This window comes from Dipodomys ordii, unplaced genomic scaffold (assembly GCF_000151885.1).
Source record: "Dipodomys ordii isolate 6190 unplaced genomic scaffold, Dord_2.0 Scaffold162, whole genome shotgun sequence".
Lineage (NCBI taxonomy): Eukaryota > Metazoa > Chordata > Mammalia > Rodentia > Heteromyidae > Dipodomys > Dipodomys ordii.
Window position 1 is genome coordinate 2,253,098 of NW_012267378.1, and position 6,616 is coordinate 2,259,713.

Sequence of the window (6,616 nt, forward strand, 5' to 3'; positions counted from 1 at the left end):
CCGGAAGTGGCACTGTGGCTCAAGTGGTAGAGCGCTAGCCTTGAGCTGAAGAGCTGAGGGACAGCGCCCAGGCCCAGAGTTCAGGCCCCAAGACCAGACTCACCCCCCTCTCCCCCCCCCAAAAAAAAGCTACGCATGATACCTTTCTCAGACATAGTGGTCAGTCTCAGTCATTTCCTGCCATCTGTGTAAGGCTGGTGTAGACTGGATGCAGCTGAGACTTGACTCAGGTGCTATTGGGGTCCTAGACTACTGTGGGGCACAGTGGGGAGCAGATAGGTGGGTTTAAGAGCCAGGTTTCCTGGTAACTGATGCTTTCCCTGCGAAAGCTGTGGTGTTGGGGTGTCCATGCACGGCAGTCTGCAGCACTGCAGAGGTCCCGGATAGCATTTCACCAGTGCAGGAAGGCTCTGCAGCTGCTAGTAGGAAGGGGCAGGACTGTTTTGTGCCAGCCAGGGGCAGTGGAGCCTGCATCCCCAGGCAAGAGAACCAAAGCATCAAGTGTGTGGGCTTCCCAGTGGGCCCTGGGAAGGGCTTGAGTGAGGCTGTGGGCTTGAGGCCCTGTGGCCCAGGTGCAAACTGGTTGGCACCAGGGTAGAGATGCTGAGGAAAAAAATCACTCAAGCAGCTGCCTTGGGAGGCTTTACTGTGCTCGTCCTGTGTGCAAGCTTGAGTGCCTAGTAAACCCGCAGGTTTGGGTGGTAGCAGCTTTGCTTGTAGATGAAGCCAGAGGTCCCACAGCACACAGCTAGCAAAAAACACAGCTGGTGCCCACGACCAGCAGCACAGGCAGCCCTTTCCCCGTGGTCCTGGGTGAGGATGCTCACAACATACCTGCAGGACCTCTGTCCCTTAGCAAGGACAGCTTAGATCTCCCTCTACATTTTCTTAGTATTGAGAGATGGGATTAAAAAGGTGTGAGAAGGTATTCATATATTCACTTAGACATAAATTAAGAAATCAGAACAGTACATTTTTGCATTTTAGTAGTCAGACTGCAGTTAATCTGCTCACCTCCCACATTAAAATGCCCAGCAGGCAGTCACTCAGCAACATGGAACATGCAAACCAGCGAGGGAAGTGACAGGCCCCTTCCTGCACAGCAGTTCCAGTCTAGCTTCAGACTGACCCTCAGCCCCACGTGTCCTGTGCTGCTGTGCAGGAGGCCTGTGGCTGCCGCAGCCAGTACCTGGGGTGCTGAGTTAGGAAACGCTCACTTCCGGGTCTGAAACTCGAGTGCCACCACCAGGAGCCACATGCTGCATAGACAAGAGCCCCCTGCGGGCTGAGAAACCACCCTGCCAAAGTTGCTTCCTTCACTGGAGACGTCCGTGCCACACACATCAGCTCTTCAGATGTTTGCAGGGCTGATATGCACAGCAGGCCAGACAGCCACACTGGCTGGGATTTAAGACCTAAGGGCCTTCTGAAGATGAAGAACTACCCTTGCCACAGGTTCACTGCAGGGGGTGGGGGGGCAGAGAGGGGGGCAGGGGGGGAGGAAGGGCTGGTGATGAGGCCACATTGCCACCAGCGCTCCCAGTGCTAAGGCCTGTGCATGTTGGTTCCCTTCTAATCTTTTCCTGTGTTAAAACAAAGTGGGTAAATAAATAAATAAAATACAGGGTCCACCCTTTAGAAACCACGACAGGTAAATGAAACTTGTACTTTGAATACTTCACTCATCCCAAGAAATGGCTTGCTGAAACATGGGGATCATCTTGGCTGTGAAGAAATTGTCTTGAAGCCCCGTGATCCCTACGCCCGGTGATTTAGCATCACTATGCTGTCACTAGGAGATGATAACCTTCCATGACTGAAACACCCGAGCCATTGTAGGAAGACACAAGGATACTGCCCGGAGTTACCATAGGCTATAAAATGAATAAAACTATCATGCAACCTGGGGAAGCCACCCAAAGTGGGCTTAACTGGTTCTGCTGAGGACCTGATACATCCATATTCCTCAGCTTCCTGAGATGTAAAAGCCCAAAGAGGCCGAATGGCAATTGTTAACAGGAAGTCTTCACATGAGGTTGGCAAGGCCAAGTGGAGCTGGTGATGGTGTGTTCCCTGTACCACTCCTCCATGCCATCGCACTCAGGCCCCTCCGGATAGAGGACTGAGCCAGGCTCTCAGCCCGGGGCCCTGGCAACAGCAGTCGGGCCTGCGCCTGCTCCTCGGTGCTCTGGCAGCCATGGTGTCTGCTGCCCACCCAACCAGGGCCATCACACATTGAGAATCCTCTGAGCTGGAGCTTGAAAGATGGCTGACGGGTTAGGCGTGAATTTCTTCCTCACTTCAGGAACCTGAAAAGTGAAACATGGTTACATCAGTGAACTCACTTCCACCAACCCAATCTCTTCCCTTTCCTCAACACAAATGCCTACTTGGGGATGGACCCCAAGACTTTACCTGTGGCCCAAGTACTAAGCTACATCCCCTCCCAGCACTTGTGAGTTGGATGGGTTGGGATTTTGGAAGGAGACCCTGCCCACCAAGAAGCCAACACTATAGACACGCACCTGGCTAAAGACAAGTGCTTGGTTTTCTGTTAAGGTTGACCAGGCCCTGCTGTCCTTGATCTTAATGCCATTTGGTGCTACCAGAATCTGGCTCCTAGATCCCTATCCTGTAAAAGAGATATCTGGGGCTCCAACCCTTGCAGCCCTGCCCACTTGGACTGACCTGGAAACCAGGTCCAGGGCTGCCATCCCATCCAGAGGTGTGGGTTGTGATGACCTGAGCTGGTTTTGCCTTGGTGGATCTTGAGGGCTTCACCCCGGTCCAAGCCTGGAACTCTTGCCTGGAACAGAAAAATAGAGGTATAACCTTGCACAGTCATCAGGGCCTTGGAGTGCAAGGCCCTGTCCCCCGCTGCGATCCTGCTTCAGCCCAGCTGACTTCATTCTCCTTACACAGGCAATAATGGCAGAGCAGGTGGCCCAGACACACCGCACCTGTCCAGCCCTTTGCCTGGGTGTTTGCCAGAAGTCCTTGCCAGCCCTAACCTCTAACTTACTTTCACGGTACAGGTGACAACAAGCCCAGTAAGCGCAGAACTCAGCACCTGGGCCTTATTTGCCCCCAAAATGGCAACCCCTGGTATGTTGGGCCTTAGCGACAGGTAAGTCCTGCTGTCTAGTCTTGAAACTTCCTCCAGAGGCTAGGCCACTTAGGACTAGAGGAAGTGCCAGCCTAGACAGTCCCCAGCACAGCAAGGTTCCTTGTACCTGATTATAATAGGAGGCTTAAGAAAGGTCAGCATTCTCAAGAATGTATGTATGTAAATGTGTATGCATTTGGGAGTGACTGATAGTGGCCATCTCAAAAGCTGCAAGATGGCCTGGCTTTTGCAGGGTTCTAGGCGTTTTGAGGAATGGACTTGTGAGCTTCTTGAGACTCCAGGTAGGGGGCAGATCTGCGTGGGGGAAGCCAGTTCCATGGAGGGAAGGACAGAGATGTTACAGCCCTGTCCCATGTCCTATGGGCAGCTTTTGGTGGGAAGACTTAATTGTTCAGAGCCAACCAAATCTCTATTTTGTTTTCAGTGCCAGTCCTGGGACTTGAACTCCGGGGTTGAGGTATTGTCTCTTAGCTCTTTTGCCCAAGGCTAGCACTCTACCACTTGAGTGAGCCATAGCTCCACTTTCGGCTTTTTTGGTGCTTAACTGGAAATAAGAGTCCCATGAACTTCCCTGCCTCAGCTGGCTTTGAACCATGAACCTCAGATCTCAGCCTCCTGGAGCAGCTATAATTGCAGGTGTAAGGCATCAGCACCCAGCTCAGACCACTTTTTATCCTATCAGAATTTCCCTGCTTAGACAGGGAGCTCAGGAAGGCTGGGTTCCCATGGTCACAGACTGCCTGGTCAGTACAGCACTTGCCTGTGCACTGGGCTGCTCGTGCCCCTCTGCAGCCCACGCCAGATGTGCTCCGGCCTGGCCTCAAGCCCTGAGGTCAACAAAGGCGCCTTTTCTTCTTGGCGGCAACACAGCTGGGGCCTTGCTGGGAGGTCAGCATGGACAGGGAGGGCAGTGTCTGTCCGTTGTCAGCACTCAGGGAGCCCTGGGTGCCAGGAAGAGGGCTGGGCCAGGCTGTCAGGTAGTTTTTGCTTCTGAAACTGCAAGATTCAAAAGACCAGCTGCCCAAACCATCTGCTGCTCTGTCTCCTAGGGAAGCAGGTCCTCCCCTGTGTGTGCCCTTCTGTCCCCCATCACCTGAGCTGAGCTGCTGTCCCAAAGCAGGAAGGATTCAACACCAAGGCCTAGTAAGATCCCTGGGCCCACACGGGAAGAGGCCGCCCTGGCAGAAAGGCACTTTAGTGGGACACAGAATAGACATAAGATGAAATCAGCAGGGCCTGGTGACTGCCCAGAAAAGGAGGAAGGCAGAGTATGGCTCCCGCCAAGATGATTTTAAAATACAAGCTTGTTTGTGCCCACTGTGTGCCAACCCCTTACAGTGTTCTAAGCACGCTCCTCTATCAACCCAACTCATGGGCCTCAGCCAAAGTACTGAACAGCCAGAGAGAAGTCTAAGTGAGGTGCCACCATGACAGGACCCCAGCTAGCAGTACAAGACTTCCTAAGACCATTCGCCAGGCAAACAAACACTGATCTTGCTTGGTGATTAGGAAAAGCAAGACCCTTCTTTTGGGAGAGGATGAGGCCTATGGATTCATAAAGACTCAAGAACTGTAGAGCTTGGGAATGGCCATACCTCTGGGATGTCTTTGAGGTCCCTCTATCCATTTGCTTTCTGAATTTTGTGAGCAGCTTGCTTAGATGATGTACATCTTTCAAGATGGAAGGCAGGATGGAGTTGCTTGAGCCAGGTCTCAGAGGCTAGTGGGTATGATGCTGCAAGGAGCCAAGTTCTTCAGTGATTCTGTGTCTGCCTGAGCTGGGGGCAAAGGCCCAATCAGCCAATCTCTTGCTATTCCTACCCTCCAGAGGAGGAAAGTGCTGGAGAAGCAGAGTTTACACACCAGAAAGAACTCTGCAGAGGCCCCTTTCGCATCTTTCAGTCTTTTCCACTGCTGGCTTTAGGACCTGGTTCAAGAAACCATTGGGGCTATAACTTTGTTCTCTGAGGCAAGAGGTGGGTTCCTCAGCCTGCTCTGCCTGTCAAAGCTGGATCATCTTGCACTAGCCACTCAGCTGAGGAACAGGGATGGCTAACAGGCTTTGGAGTTACCCCACAACAAGCATGGAACCTAGTACCTGTGTATGCTAAATGGAGAAAGTGGTAACTAGTATCCATGCCATCTGAGTGCTAAGAGAACTCACGGCCACATTCCAGCTCAACCTGTGCTGGATGGGTGAGGGACGACCCTCGCTACCCCTGCCCCCTGCTGCTCAGTACAGGGCTAGACCTGTCTGATCAGGGAGGGCTTCTGTCCCTTCTACAATCCCACCACTCTGCAAGGTGCACACCCACCAGTGGTAGTCAGACCTGCCCCCTGCCCTACAGGAGCCCTGCCTTCCCAGCCACAAACAGTGCCACTCAAATGCCACGCAGCTTGACGAGCACCTGTCAGTGAGTACAAAACACACCCTGCTGCCACAGCCACATCAAGTTCCTTAATCAGGGCATACAAGTGAAGGAGCTTGTTCTGCACTTTGCTTCCTTGAGTTGTGTATGTTTAAGGGGTCCCATTACTGTGCATGTCGTCCCCCATCCTGTGGCTGCGCTGGAAACAGCCCATCCCCACATCAGGACAATGGGCTAGCTCAAACATCCTTGACCTCCCACCCCACCTTCAAGGAACCTGAGGGGGGAATTCCTGCCATAATGGAAGTGTTTAATAGACTCAATTTAGAGGCTGCATAAATACCAATAAGGGAGTAAGCATTAGGATATATATATATATATATATATATATATATATATATACACACACACACACACACACACACACATAGGATAAACAACACATTAAGATTCATGTTGTAGAACAGCCCATAACATGGCCAGACACCCACAGTAAGTGGGGGAAAGTTGCAGGAAGAAGGGAGCCATGAGTACTGAGTCCAGTAAGACTTAGCACCATCGATCTGGGAAGTGGTTGAGGCAATATTGGTTAGCCCAGTTCCATTTTTTTCCCCTACCGTGTTACTTTTGTAAGTGCAGAAGTAAAGGAGGACGCCCCCCAGTTGTCCCGCAGACACCCCCCCCGTCCTCGGTCGAGGTGTAGCCGGGACCCTAACATTCCCATGGCAGGCCCTGGCCTAGGGGTGGGAGTCCATCCGTGCACCCCCGGGGTGGCTACGCCCGCCCCATAGAAATTAAGGGGAAGCGAGTTCCAGCTCGGTGCCAGGCAGGCCTCGGGGCCCGACCCTCTGCCCGAGGCGGCAGCGGGCTCCGGGAGGAGGGAGGGCGGGAGCTCCCAGCCCGCGGCTGCCAATCTGGACGGCGCCTGCGGTGTCGGGGCGGGAGCGCGACCTGCCCTCCGAGTCCGCCGGAGGCTCTCGAGGTCGTGCGGGACTTGGGCTCTTCCACCTCCTCCCCACCCGGTCCTCCCGCCCCGGCCGCGGCTCCCCCGGCGCCAGGCCGATACCTGTACGATGTGGTCGCTGCGGCGGCGTCCGCGTCGCCGAGGGGCAGCACGTAG